General features: G+C 33.8%; 1 protein-coding gene and 1 long non-coding RNA gene across 2 annotated transcripts in view; one reads left to right on the top strand and one right to left on the bottom strand.

Annotated features, from left to right (window-relative positions):
- LOC107651720 (uncharacterized) overlaps window positions 1-13,358 on the top strand; it is a 35,346-nt gene extending 21,988 nt beyond the window's left edge. Inside the window, exon 3 of the long non-coding RNA XR_008917797.1 lies at window positions 11,321-13,358. This is a non-coding gene — a long non-coding RNA (uncharacterized LOC107651720). The remainder of the gene's footprint in view (window positions 1-11,320) is intronic.
- The window catches only part of SEMA5A (semaphorin 5A), a 657,936-nt gene that overhangs the window by 417,820 nt on the left and 225,259 nt on the right, over window positions 1-14,857 (bottom strand). The gene's annotated exons all lie outside the window — the stretch shown is intronic.

Below are 14,857 nucleotides of genomic sequence, written 5' to 3'. Positions count from 1 at the left end.
ATGGGAACAAAAAACATTTCCTGGGCAACTCAAATAGAAATAGCTGAAAACTTAGAAAATGACACAAAGGCTCCTCAGAAAGAAATTATAAAGCAAGTGAACAATGTTTGTTTGTTTGTTTTCAAAGTGGATATTTCATTTCTGTAACTTCTGAATTTCTCCAAGTACCTAGTTTAAATAGCATAAGACAGAGACAGGTTGACTCCTCTCTGCTTAGTGAAGCAACAGTTAATTTTTACCCACACTTTACAGTCTTTCTAAAGTAAGTCAGAAAATAAACTCTCCCCTCAGAGGCAGGTTTCTCAGGCACTCATATTTCTACTGCACAGAATCATTATTGAATAGTCTGAACTCTAAAGCCATTCAGTCACAAAAATCGAGATTGCAAAAGATGACATTATTACAGTAAAAACTTTCATTAACTCATTCAGGATATTAAGGAACTTGTCAGGAAGCTTTTTGCTAATCACAAGTTGTGTTATTATTTAGTTGTTAACGCGACCTTTTTCTAATAGCATATTGAATCTTTTGTTTCATTTCACACTTGCTAACCAGACTTGAAGCAGTTATAATAATAGCATCCTTTGAAGAAAAAGAAATAATACAAGAAGAATTCAATTACAGCAAAAACCATTCCTGAAAAATGGGTTATAGACAAAAAGGCCGTCTATATTCTAGTAGATGCTCAAAAATGGTGTCCATTAGTCTAATCAAAATGAACTCACTACAATGAACAATCCTGAAAGACAAATCATTTCTGGGAATGAATGGAGGGGAGCATTATTATTACTTCCTTGCTCTATGCCAAGCATTGAGGTTACACATTCAAAAACAAGACAAGCCATGCTCTCTAATAGCTTATATCCAAATAAAACAAATTTGGAGAAGTAACCAGGAAACAATGTTTTAGTCAAAGATATTTTAGAGATAAGGCAGCCTATTGCCAAAGCCTTTCCACTGATAATGGTACTTGACTTGATTACATTGTTTAAAGCAAGAGGAGGAAGGGATGATGGTGGGGAACCCACAGGGCTTACAGGAAAGAGTCTTAAGGGTGAAGATGAAGACATAGAATCCCAAAGAGTTTAGACTTGCATGTCTTAGCAAATCTTTTCTATTATTTATGTAGGTCTGGATTAGAGGAGAGAGCAGAGATGAGAATGTCCAGGGTAAGGAAAAATAAGGTCTTAGTTCTTAGAAAGATCCTTTTTATTAATCAAAATACTTATGTGAGTATTGGCATTTAAAAACTGATCGAAGAACTGATTCCTGTGTAGGCTTATTTGTACTTTAACATAACACAAAGAACTTTGGACTTTTCAAAAAAATTTTTCTAGCCATTATTTTATTTTATCATTTGACAACCATTTCTGGAAGATATACTAAGCTGGTGATAGGCAACCTTTTGAGCTTGGTGTGTCAAAATTTGCCAAAAAAACAAGCATAACTTGGGTAGTATGTCACTTCAAGAAAAAAAAAATAATTTCATGATATTTATAGTTTAAATAAAAAATACATAATTATAATATATATATATATAACTGTATTTAATAAACCAAAAACTAATTATTTCACTTACCTACTTAGTGACTTTTTTGTTCATCTGTCAATTGGTTTCTTTTGTTGGTCTTAATATTATTTAACTTGTGTGGAGTGCCATGAACTAAGATAAGTGAGGGCTAGGGGGAATTCTTTAACTGACCTGCCTATTAGTGACTTTTTTGTTGCTGAATTTCATTGGCTAAATCTGCTATTGAAGGTTGGTATTTTGTACACTTCAAGCCCAAGCAAATGCTACTAACTTCATCTGTCAATCTGTTTTTTTTGTTGGCTTTGATATTATTTAACACTGAGAATAAGTGTTACTGTCACAAAAGTACGTAGGGAGAAAAATTGTGAGTAAAGCCATTGCTATATTTTTCAGGGTGCTAAAAGTGTCTGGCAATTGGTTCCAGGCACTCCTCCTTTGAATGTGGGCCAGAGTCCCACCACCTGCCAGTCTGCTTGCCAGAGCACTTGCTCCTTCCTCAAGCTTGTACACTCCTCTTCCCTGCCCTCTCAGGTACCACTCCCCCCTCAGCTACCTGGCATAAGCCGCCTGCACTCCCCCTTACACCCTCCTCCACTGGCTTCCACCAGCATGTGGCCTCGTGTCATCCAAAATGGCTATATATGTCAGTGCTGGCATGTGTGTCATCAATTCACTATCACAGTACTAAGCATAAGGCTGTTAGCAATGTAGATATGTTTTTCTGTTGTTTTCATTTTTAAATGAGACTGTTTTTTTCTTGCACTTATTTTTGTTTTTAAAACTCTATCTGTGATTTTATTGGCATAACGAGTTCTCAGGCAGGATCTTCCTATATCAATGACTTTCTCTTTAACTTACCATCATATAGAGTAGCCAATGCCTCTGAAAGTTTAAGTAACACACCTGACACGTATATCAAAAGTAGATTTGAAATAAAATATTCCTGACTCTAAGTAGACCTCTATTCACTACACCAACTTGACTCTGGACATATCTTCTCATAAATGAGAATAAATAGGTGAGGAAAATAAAGTTTAAACAATTGTTCAGCCATTCTGTATGGATTCAGAGGCAACAGTAGTCAACATATTTAGGAAGGGAAAGACTTTTACCAGCTGCCAGAACAAAATGAGACTGGACAGAATCTTGACTTTTTTAAAGCAGTTGGCATTTTTCATAGAGCAAAAAGTCAGAGGAGATAAACCTCAAGGATTCAGAAAGAGTTTCTATATTGTCTCTGGAACCCAGGAAGTAACTGTACCCGACATTTTTTTTTCCTTTTTCTCCCTTGGCATGCTGACCAGTAGGGAGGAAATATGACAGCCACATTCCCTTATCCAGATACCTTCAGTGCTGTGACATCAAAGGATATTGTCCCTAATACTAAGGGACAATTCCTATTAAGCACCCAAGTCTGTGACAATGTTATTCTCAGAATAGCATAAAATCCCTGAGATAGAGAAGAGTTCAAAGGTCATATACTAAAACAATAATCTGAAAAAAAAATCCCCTCTAGCATATTCTAGGCAAGTAACATTTTTTTTTCTGCTTGGTGGCTTCAATTGTAGGAGAAGATAAAGATGAGAATTTTAGAAAAATGTTTTTATTTTATTTTATTAAATTATATTCAACTGAATATTGAGAAGAAGCATGGCATTGTCCCTCCAGGGATAGAGTGCCTGATCTTAAGTAAGGTATCTGACACCTGCTCCCTTCTTGACTGTGGGCAAGTAGCTCAACCACTCAGTGCTGTCAATAAACACTCTAAAACTTTATTTTACAAATCAGTTGCTTATATGCATGTGTAGGGGAAATTTCCAAACCAAGAATTGTCCAACAAGGATGAATTCAGAGGTCTACCCTCCTCTGACTGTCCTACCAGGGGACAGGATATAGTATAGATATGGATAGTGGGGGGAGGGTTCATTAAAAAAGCAAAACCAAAAAAAAGCATGGATTTGGGGTCAGAGGTCGTAAGTTTTGACCAAGCCTTTGCCATTTACTATCTATGTGACCTTGCACAAGTCACCACCCTTTCCGTAGAATTTCCTCATTTTTTTACATGCTAGGGTTAAATTAGATAACTTCCAAAGTCCTTTCCAACTCTAAATATATTATCCTGTGATCAGTGATTTCATCAGGTTTAGGAACTCTCAAGGTAAAAACTTCTTGCACTGATACAACTTGGTAATTAGTCTTAGTGGCTTGTCCCCAGGGACAAAGATAAAGTAACTCACTTAGGATCACAGTGAGGTGGAAGAGAACTAAAATTCATGTCTTTACTCTAAAAACAGTCACTATGCTATGCTGTTGTTAATGCGTCCTGGGCACATTCAAATGAATTATTCTCTAGTGTAATCACTTAAGGATCTTCTTTCACAGCATGATCAACATGGAAATAGGAATGAGAGGGAGCAAGGGAGCAAAGATCCCAAAATGTCAGAAAACAATGATTAAAAATTGTGTTGACATGTAAAAAATTAAAAATAAAAATTTAAAAATACTGATATCTCCGAATAACAAGAAATAGATTTCAAACAATGATACATCTATAACCCAGTGGAACTTCTTGTCAGATGCAGGGAGGAAAGAGCAGGGGTGAGAAGGGGATCATGAATCATGTAACCATGGAAAAATATTCTAAATTTAAAAGGAAAAGATAAAATCTCTTGTCTTGGCATAAAGGATAAAAATTAGAGAGAATCTGTAACTAATTGGATATAGAGGGTTAATCACAAAATCAATAATTTCTAGCCTTAGTAACTAGAAAAAATTATACCAGTGACTGACATATGAAACTCAAGATCCAAAACTTTCTTTGAAAGAGGAAAAGGGGGAGGAAGAACAATATAGAGATTTAGTTTTAATCATTATGTATATAAAGTGGCAAGGGAATATCTACTGCAGAAGTGGATCATATGCCTAAACATATAGTCACTTATAATGACAGAACTTTAAAACTGAACGTTATCACAAAGAATAATCTAATACACTCACTATTTTGTTATTTCTCAGTCATTTTAGTTGTATCCAACTCTTTGTACCCCAAATTGGGATTTTCTTGCCAAGGACACTGGCATATCAGTTTGTCATATCATTCTCTGGCTCATTTTACAAATAAGGAAACTGAGGCAACCAGGGTTAAGTAGCTTGCTCAGGATGGTGCAGCAAAGAAAGTATCTGAGGCCAGATTTGAACTCAGGAAGATGAGTCCTTCTATTCTCCAGGCCCAGCATTCTATCTACTGTACCACCTAATTGCCCCACCACTCAATATCTCTCTGTCTCTGTCTCTCTCTGTCTCTCTCTTTTTCTGTCTCTACACACACACGTAAACATGTATCACAAGGTCACACAAGTGATTAATGGTAAAACCATCTTGTAACTTCTAATACAGTTATTTTTCTACTATATCACGCAGCCTCTGGAGTCCTGGAAAGGAGTCAGTTTTTAAGCCATAACAAGGGAAACAAGATAGCAGTATCATGGAAATCAAGAAAAAAAAGTAGTCAAAAAGGTTTATGTGGGGATGTCATTTGGATCAAACGCAACAGGCAAATCAATGAAAATGAAGATTTAGAAGGTCATTGGATAGGATGCTTAGGAGGACAGTGGAAGAGGTGATTTGCAAGACGTCACTAGCAATCTCCAGGAGAGTAGTTGCCATGAAGGAGTAAACAGTTCATGGATGGATATAGAATACTAAGCATAGCTCACAGGTTTTAAATGCCAGGACATGAACAAATATCGGGAAGTACTGGAATTTAGCATAACCTCTAAAATGGCTCTGTTAAATCTAGGAATATGAATAAAAGTTCTGGCTCCCTATCTACTCTGACTTGTAAGATAAATACAAACTTCTTAATAAAATTTATCCTGAGAATTTAGTTTATGTCAAAGCTTACATCTTTAAATAAGTATTATTGTAGAATCCTATTACTACTGGACTTGATATTATACAGATTAGGACTTCAAATTATACTCCCTAAAACATCATGGCATTTCTTTTCTCTACCAATGTACTAACTATAGTCTTATAAATTTAAACTGGATAGAGACCTTAGAGGTCATATAGTCTAACGCTTTCATTTTACAGATGAGGAACCTGAAGTAGAAAGAGTTTGAGTGCCTTTCTCAATGTCACAGAATTAATCAATATGTGAGGCAGGATTTTAACATAGATCTTCCTGACTTCAATGCACTGATCAGCCCTAGCTTGGATCTTTTTAAACTGTGATTCTCATTTTTCCTGATCTGTAAATTGGTAATAATACTTATACTATCTAGTTGAGAAGATGTAAATTAAGCACTGTGTGCTGTGTAAAGGATAAAGGCTAGGTACAAGTAAAACAGTAGTAGCAACCATTGCACTAGTTATGGGTCTTTTTAAAAAAATATTCTTAGCCTAGAATAAAAATGCTAAATCTACTTGCTGACACAAGAAGTTTTTAGTATCACTGTAATGAATAAACATACTTCAAAAAAACTTATAACAGGATGAATCAATTATTACTTTCAATTTCCCTCATACATTTATTACCAGTATTTTAAACATTTTGATCATCAAATTATGCCAAAGTTACCATATATTCTAGTTTCAAAAGATTTCTTTTTTAAATCCTTTCAACTTTACTTCCTAGAATCCCTAGTTAACATTCCAGATTTGGATTATGACAGAAGTCAGAGAGATCCTTGAAAAAAGAAAGCAGTATTCCCTCTTAGAAGACCTTTGAAGGAAGGGGGGGGGGGAAGGATGTCATATGTAAGATAAACAGGATATTGATTTAGCCAGCAAAGAGGTTTTTAGTGTATAGTACCTGTTTCTATAAGGAATCTGCTTTCACTTAGCTGTCATCCTAATAATATCCCCCAATTACTTCAAAATAACTCTTTCCCTTTCATATTGTTTCGGCTCTGCTTCACTGGCAATCCTTTTGTTCAACAATCACTGATCGCTGGTGCATTTCCAACAGTAAACATTCTAACCCTCTTCCACTCTCTTCAAATCAGCAAATTCAATCCCTTGTTACTATCAGATGACCTCTTATTCTGAGAAAAAAATGGGTCTTATCAACTAATACTTTTAATTCAAAATATTTCACATCTATACCCATCTTCCCCTCCAGCCTGAGAGACAGGGGAGTCCTCTTCCAAGGAAAATTTCCTACTTATTCCTTTTAATCCAAGTCAATTCAATGAATATTTACTGAATGTTTACCATAGGACAGACATGGATACCAAGACACAAAATGAGACAGTTCTTCATCTTACATAGTTTCTGGTCTAATGTGTGAGATTAAATCATGTACAGAAATAAGTATGCTAGAGGACAAAAAAGAGAACCTAGCTATACTTATAAGAAAATCTGGGAAGGGAAAGATAATTTTTAGCTGTGGATATCAAATAAGGCTTTCTGACAAGGAGCATCCAAAATGAACCTTGAAGAAAGAAATGAATTTCTTTTTTCTTTATAACCTTTACCTTCCTTCTTAGAATCAATTCCTTGTATTGGTTCTAAGGCAGGGGAGCAGTAAGTGTTAGGCAATGAGTGTTAAGTGACTTGCCCAGCTAGGAAATAATTGAAGACAGATTTGAACCAAGTACTTCTCATCTCTTGGTCTGGCTCTCAATCCCCTGAGTCACCTATCTGTCCCCAGAATACATGAATTTTAACAGGCGAAGATAACCAGATTGTGAATTCAAAGCTTCAAGAATTTGCCCAGGCAAAATGACAGGTGTCATTCTACTATGAAGATAACAGCTGCTTGTTCAACAGTACCCCTTGAGGAAAAATAAATAAATCAAAATAGAGAAATTCTAAAAAGAACTTGACTTGTATTTTGATACATGGTGACTTCTATGCAATCACAGGCATTAGGAAGGACACAAAAGCAACATAAGAAATAAACATGTCTAAAGATTTTAAATGACTCATAAGTTTAAGGAATGGACATCATGAAAACATTCTTCAAGGATAGAGTCAAAAGACAGTAGACAGGACAAGGTCCAAATGGCATGACAAAAAAATCAGATTTGCCATATTTTAATAGATATGAAAATACTAGGTGCTGACAATGCACTGATTTCAGATTTAGCTGTCTTCATTGATTTATTGACTGCTTATAGCAAAGGTCAAAGTAAATATAAAATTATAAGGAAGGATAAAGATAGTGATGAAAAGAAGAGACTATACATAATTACAGCATCTCTAACATGTCCAGTTTAAACAAATTGCTTAAGATGGCAAAACACAAGTGTAGATATGTAGAGTCTGTCAATTTCTTAAAGAAAATCAACAGACGCAAAACATTCATCATACTGAAAAGTCCAAAAAGAGCCTTAGCCAATGAAGATCATCCTGCCAAGTGAAGAGACACAGCAGCCAAAGGTAACAATTATTTAGAATATGTTCTCATTTGAAAAACATTACAGAGGAAGATGACAGAAAACTACCAACAATATTTCTTCAGAAAACATGGAAAAAGCAGTTTGAAAGAAAGTGATCCAGCAGAGAATTTGTTGTATAATCCAGCTAAGCCACATCATCATGAAAGCATCTGTGAATGAGAAACAGAAGAATGGAACTTATCTAGAGCATTTTCATAGTGAACTGATTTTCAGCAATGGAAGCTGAACCAGCACTTTTGAACTTGACTATTAGGACATTATGTGAGAAAGTAGCAAGTTGGTTCAGGAACCAACAGGAAGTGCACCCTTAAACCAATAAAGAGGAAGTGCATCACTTTAAAGACAAAAAGCAAAGGTTAAGTTTTATCAATAAAAGGAAATGCCCCCCCAAAATGGGGAAAAAATCTCACAGTGAATATTTCCACCATTTCCACCATACAAAATCAAAACAAAACAAAACAAAAAAGGTAACAGAGATACTAGTCCACAAATGATTATCTTCCGCTTCCTATAAAATCTTAAAATGATATTTTCTATAAATTCCTGCATCTATAAGGTCAAAATGATTGAGACTGGAAAAAAATAATTTAAATTCTGCTACATCGATTATTTGCCATTTTTCAAAAGCAATTGACACAGTATAGTAAAATAGTCAAGATTTTTAATAAAGAGATGCAGCTAAATAGATAATAATGTCAAAAGATCTTCAGAAAAAATGTTATAAATAAATCAAGGGGGGTAACAAGAAAACAAATGTCCACCTCACATACTTGATGGCCACATGGATAATTCTAAAGAATTAAAAAAAGAAGAATCTCCTCTTGATTATAAGATTCTCAAAAACTCCCTATTTTCAGGAGTCATTGTACAAATATTAATAAGTCCTGTATTACAAAGGGAAATCTATTTTAAAAAGTCGACGATTAGTCTAACTATACACACTAGAGAAATAAAACATATTAAAATTTATGTATGTTGACCAGACAGATATGCTGGAGGAAATGGCATTCTGCCAAGGGTATTGTTTTTTCTACATACACATATATTTTGACAAATATAAAGGTCTACTAGGTATGTCTTTGTTTAATGTATGGATGCATGAATGGCTGGCACTAGAGATGAATTTTGAACTAAGTTCAGATCATGAGAGGAGAGAAGAAGATTAAACTGGATTACATTTAGAATATACTGTTTAGTGATTTTCAAGATGCCAAACCATATATTACAAAAAACAATTTCTCAAACATCAATATTCTTTACTGGGATTATATGTTGCTGATTCATAAAACATCTCAATCTCTGAAGCATCAAAATGTTAAATGACTTATAAGGTTATGGAATCATGTATGGTGAATTTAGTAGGCTGAAACCTTTATCCAATGATGATTTGACTATGAAGAATGCAGAAACAGAATGACAGTAGACAAATATGAAAGGAAAAAGAATGAGATGGTTACCTACAGAGACCAGAACAAAAAATGGACAACTTTTGGAACTTTTCAGATAATAAAAGTCAAATGAATGTCTCCAGTATATTATATTATTTTTTGAAGAATTTTGGAAATACCTGGTAGAAAAGAATGACATAATAAGAAGCTATTGATAGGTTGCCCATGTTACTCATAAAGAATGGATCCACCTCAATAAAATCCTTTATTCACCCAAGTATAATCATCAATAAACATTTTAAGTACCTACTATATCCTATATACTGGAGACATAAATATAGAGATGAGATAGTCATTGACATCAAACATTTTATTTTCTCTTGGAGGAATATGATATGTCCAAAGACTATATATACAATAATTGAAAAGCACCTGAAGGTAGGTATGAACCATTGTGGGAAGAGGGATTTCATGGAGAGAGGGAGGTATATGAAAAGTCTCTTGAAGTACATGGTACTTAAACTCAATCTTGAAGGGATGCCAAGTTGTCAAGATGAGGAAGGAGAGCTTTCCTTCCAGATTAGTGGGCAGTCCAAAATAAAGCACAGATGAAAGAGATGGGTTGGAGAATGAAAGGCTCTAAAAAAATTAGAATTGTCCATTTTATGTTAAAGTCAATAGGAAGTTATAGAAGCATCTTAAGCAGAAGAGTTAACTTGTGCATGTGTGGAGAATAGCTTGGACTAGGAAAAAATCTAAGCCACGATGAACAATTATGAAGCTATTGTAATAATCCAAGTGAAAGCTGATGAGGGTTTAAACAGTAAAGCATATATTTATCAAACATTAATTTTTATTTGTATTTAATATTTTTGTTCTTTCCTTGATCTTTTTGAATGTCCTACTTAATACCAATAGTGTACAAACATGTTTTAAAGGAATATTAATATTTATACTACAAACATTTAAATCCCAAAAATCATTTAGCATAATATTTTTCACTTAAATGTCATTGTGGGGGGCAGCTGGGTGGCTCAGTGAACTGAGGGCCAGGTCTAGAGATGGGAGATCCTGAGTTTAAATCTGGTCTCAGACACTTCCTAGCTGTGTGACACTGGGCAAGTCACTTAAGCCCCATTGCCTAGCCCTTACCACTCTTCTGACTTGGAACCAATAAACAGTATTGATTATAAGACTAAGATAAGGGTTGTCTTAAAATAAATAAAATGTTATTATGATTTACTGAGATTTATGGGAAAACTAATTTGAATATTGATTATATTTTGATTAAATCCATAAATGATTTTGGTGAGGTGCAATCTCTGATTCAGTTTTCTCAGCCATAAAATGAGCAGGATGGAGTAAATATTTTCTAATATCTTCTTCAGCTCTAACATGAAGATATATTAATAATTTTCATAATTTTGATCTGAGTCATCCATCCACATTAGACATCTCTTGAAGTATTCAATCAAATAAAGTAATGTTTTAATTTTTTATTGTTTATATGCATTTAGCACAGTGCCTGGTACAGAATAAATGCTTAGTAAATACTTATTCTATTATCTATTTCCTTTTTAAACCATTTATTTGTCACCAAAATTTGATAGTTACTTTTATTTTGGGCATTGGTATCTCTATGTAAATTAAATTCCCCAAATTAAGGTTTTTGTCATTATTCCTAGTCTAAATTAGTTACATTTTCTTGTTTTGTGTTTGTTGGTATATAAAAATGCAATTTGTTATTGTTTTCCAAATCTTATATCCTAAAATTGTTTTGAATTCATGTATTTTCTTCTTTCTTTTTGTTTTGGTACAAACAGATGGAGTTTGTCAGCATGCTATCATGTGAAAAACATATTTCTATTCATTTTACTTTATTTTCATGTTAATTCAATATTACTTATATCAATGAGCTTTTTATTAAATGACTCCATTCAACATTCTTTTCTGATTGCATTTCCAATATCTTCTTTCCCTTTTCCCCATTCTAGTACTATATCAAGTGGAAGACTGATTGATCCTCTATGACTATCACAAAACCCATCAATATTCAGAGCTCTCTATTTTGGGGAGACCCAATAAAGAATGTGTTCTGACCATTTTTTGTACCAATGAAACATCAGAATAGGATTTCAATGGGAGAGAGATACACCAGACTACAACATAAGGACAGCGCTTGGAAAACATGAAAATGTTCCATAATTACTAGTTGTTACCAAATATATCCTTTAATACACATCCTATTAAAATATTTAACATCATTCAAATAACAAATGAACACAATTTTTCTTGATTTCTGGAAACATGTCTATGATCTTTTTTTTGCAAATAATATTGATTGTTTTATCTTAAAAGTTATTTGGCAAGGTTAAGCCATAATTTGACTTAAAAAGTTGTCACTTGTAAACAAAGTCACTGAGGAAAAATATACTAAAAGAATCCCAAACTCACTTTTTTCAGAGAATGTCAGGAAAGAGGACCAGATTTTTACCCATGTGGGAAGAACCCCTTCAGCAAGCTGTAACTAATTTATAACTTCTGATCTTAGTTGTTCCTTGAGACACTTAGAAATGAAATGACTTGGACATGACCACATATCCAATTAATGAAGAGTCAGGAGAGAGCTGTATCCATTATGTTACACTGTCTCTCTCCAAAGAGCACATCAAAGAAAATTATTTAAATACCTAACAAATAAATTGAGAGATAAAGTGTTGCTTCAGGGGTACACTACATACCTTTCTGTAATGTAAAAAAACATACCAAAAATCTGTCAAAACATTAGATCAGAATTAATGTCCTCCCACAGGCAAAAGCTCCTAGCATTTACATTGTCCAGAGAACAATTTGACTTGTCTAGAGTTGCTGAGCAAGGCAATGCTTCCCAAGTAGACAAAGTCTGGCTATCTATGAGCATCATTTCATTACTCACCATTTCAAATGTGAGTAAATTAAACAGAGAACGGGATGACAGCAGGGCTATGAAGAATGCATATGGGATTGGGACTATGTTAGAAACCAATCTCATGTGACAAGAAAAAAGGCAAAGGGTATTGGAAGACTCTATATGGCTGTGTATCAATATAGGAATGCTCAAAGAAGATTTAAAATGAGGACCTAAAGCTTATATCATCTTTCTCATGACATTCTGTGTTAGGCGTCTCTGTATATGACAGCATTCAGAACATAAATAAAAGTAATGATGATCACATGGGTACCTATAAAATGACCATACTCTAATAAATCTAAAATTCAGATACACTTACCATTCAGTGGTTGGGAAATTTAATGTGGGCAAAGCAACTGAGAGTTTCTCAGTGCTGTGCTGTTTTTATTTTATTTTATTTTTGTAAATGGGTGAAGTCTTTCCCATGAACCCATTTCATTACAATTTGCTTATTGCCTCTAAAACTCCCAGAATGTACAGAATAGAATAATAGGATAAAAATTTTGATACACCCTAATTGGATCTCGAGCTCTATTGCTATGTCAAGTTAAAAAGGCTTCGAGTTTGTAAGATGCTCTAAATTTCAGTGACAATTTATCAGGTCCATGGCAATCTCCAGTGGAATCAGATACATCTTGATGAACTGAATACAACTTTAGGCATGGGAGAAGAAAATAGAAATGATGATGGAAGACTCGGCTTCCCTAGAGTGAAGAGAACAGATGGAAAATTAGAAGTAGATGAAGGAGGTGATATAGTAAAGGTTAAATGGTCGGCCACTTTCAAATCAATGTAAACAGCTTGAGCCTGACATAGAGCCAACAAGAGAACATATTGGAAAGGGAAAAAACTGTGGTCAAAGCAGCAGGTGAGAAAGATTATATTAGTAGCAATATTTTAGATTGCCTGCAAGGGTAAAGAGTTGGATCTCATCTGTGAAATATCATAATTTCATAGTGTGGATTTTTTGTTTTGAAAAAATAATCCTAACTTAAGGGTAACTATTTCTCTATTTGCAAAATACCTCTTGTTACAACATAATAAAAACCTGGCTTACAAAACTAATTTATTTAATAAAAAAAAATCACCTCTTATGACTTTCATTTTAGCAGCAGTACATTAAATAAAACATTCCATAAATGTTATATGGCCCCAAAACATTTTTGAGAAAACAAGAGTGTTTTTTGTAAGAGCCATAAAAGAAAAAAATGATATTCATGAATGTCTCTGTTGTTTTCACTGTCTTTTGACGGCTCTCATTTTTCTTCCTTAGGTTTTCTAGTTTTCTTCTTCTTCTTCTTCTTCTTCTTTTTTTTTGCCAGGTCTCTTACTCCAAGGATCATCATGAAACAATGATACAAGTCTATGTGTGGCAATAGGTCAATGGCCTGAAGGTCATGTTTTATCAAGGGAATAGGAAGCCCCTTTAGCTAACTGCTTCTGCTCTGAAATCTCCAGGTGATTTTTAAAGAGGTATATATATTGAGCTTTTTTATTTTTATGCATATGTAGTATTATTTATATGTATATGATAAAGTTCAAGTGCTATGTTATTTGGAAAATATAGGATTTGCTAAATAAGATTCTAGAAAATAGTGTTGTGTCTTATTTCTTATTTATGCCCTCTATTTTTTATAATTCTCATCTTGCAATGCTCATAACAGGAATTTGCAAAAAAGAGTACAATAACTGCAGTTTATGTACCAATAGCTCTTAAGAAAGGAAAAGGACGGGAAATCCTATGGAATCAATAAAATCCTACAAATTGAATTAGCATATAATTCGTATTTCCTTACAAGTTATTTCCATGCAAATGCAGTAATAGGTGAGGAGTATGAGTAACATATAAACCAGGAATAAATGAATAAAAGGGATTTAAGCTGTAGAAAACACAAAAGTATAATATTTGTTTAATATATAGAATTCCTCCAGAAAGACTTAATGCAATGCTTCATTATAGAATAGAGATAATCTAGGTATCTCTAAAGCTAGGTAATGTTCTACAATTCTAAAGAGATTTCAAATATATGTGCTGCAACAAATCAAGATTACCCTGCTTTGAATACTGAGAGGTTCAACATCAGTATTCTGGCCATTCAAAAAAAAAAAGATCCTCTCCCCTCCTTGAGTCTGCAGGTAACATATATTATCAATGTGCTATCGTGTAAATTTCCATTTTTGCCATGTTGTGAAAGAATAGACATATCACTTATTCAAGAAAAAACTCATGAAGGAGATAAAGTGGAAAATGGTATGTTTCAATCTGCATTCAAACTGTTGACAGTCCCTCCTATGACAGTATGACAGACTCTTTTTCATCACAAATCTCTTGGAGTCATCTTAGATCATTGCATTGCTGATAATAATTAAAACATTCACAATTGATCCTACATTATTGCAATTGCTTTGTATAACATTCTTCTGCTTTTGCTCACTTCACTTTTCATCATTTCTTATAGCAAAATACTATTCCATTACAATCATATACCACTACTTGTTCAGCTATTCCCCAGTTGATGGATACTTCCTCAATTTCCAATTCTTTGCTACCAAAAAAAAATAATATTTTTGTATATATAGT

This window comes from Monodelphis domestica, chromosome 3, assembly GCF_027887165.1.
Source record: "Monodelphis domestica isolate mMonDom1 chromosome 3, mMonDom1.pri, whole genome shotgun sequence".
NCBI lineage: Eukaryota > Metazoa > Chordata > Mammalia > Didelphimorphia > Didelphidae > Monodelphis > Monodelphis domestica.
This window is presented reverse-complemented; position numbering and strand designations above follow the sequence as displayed.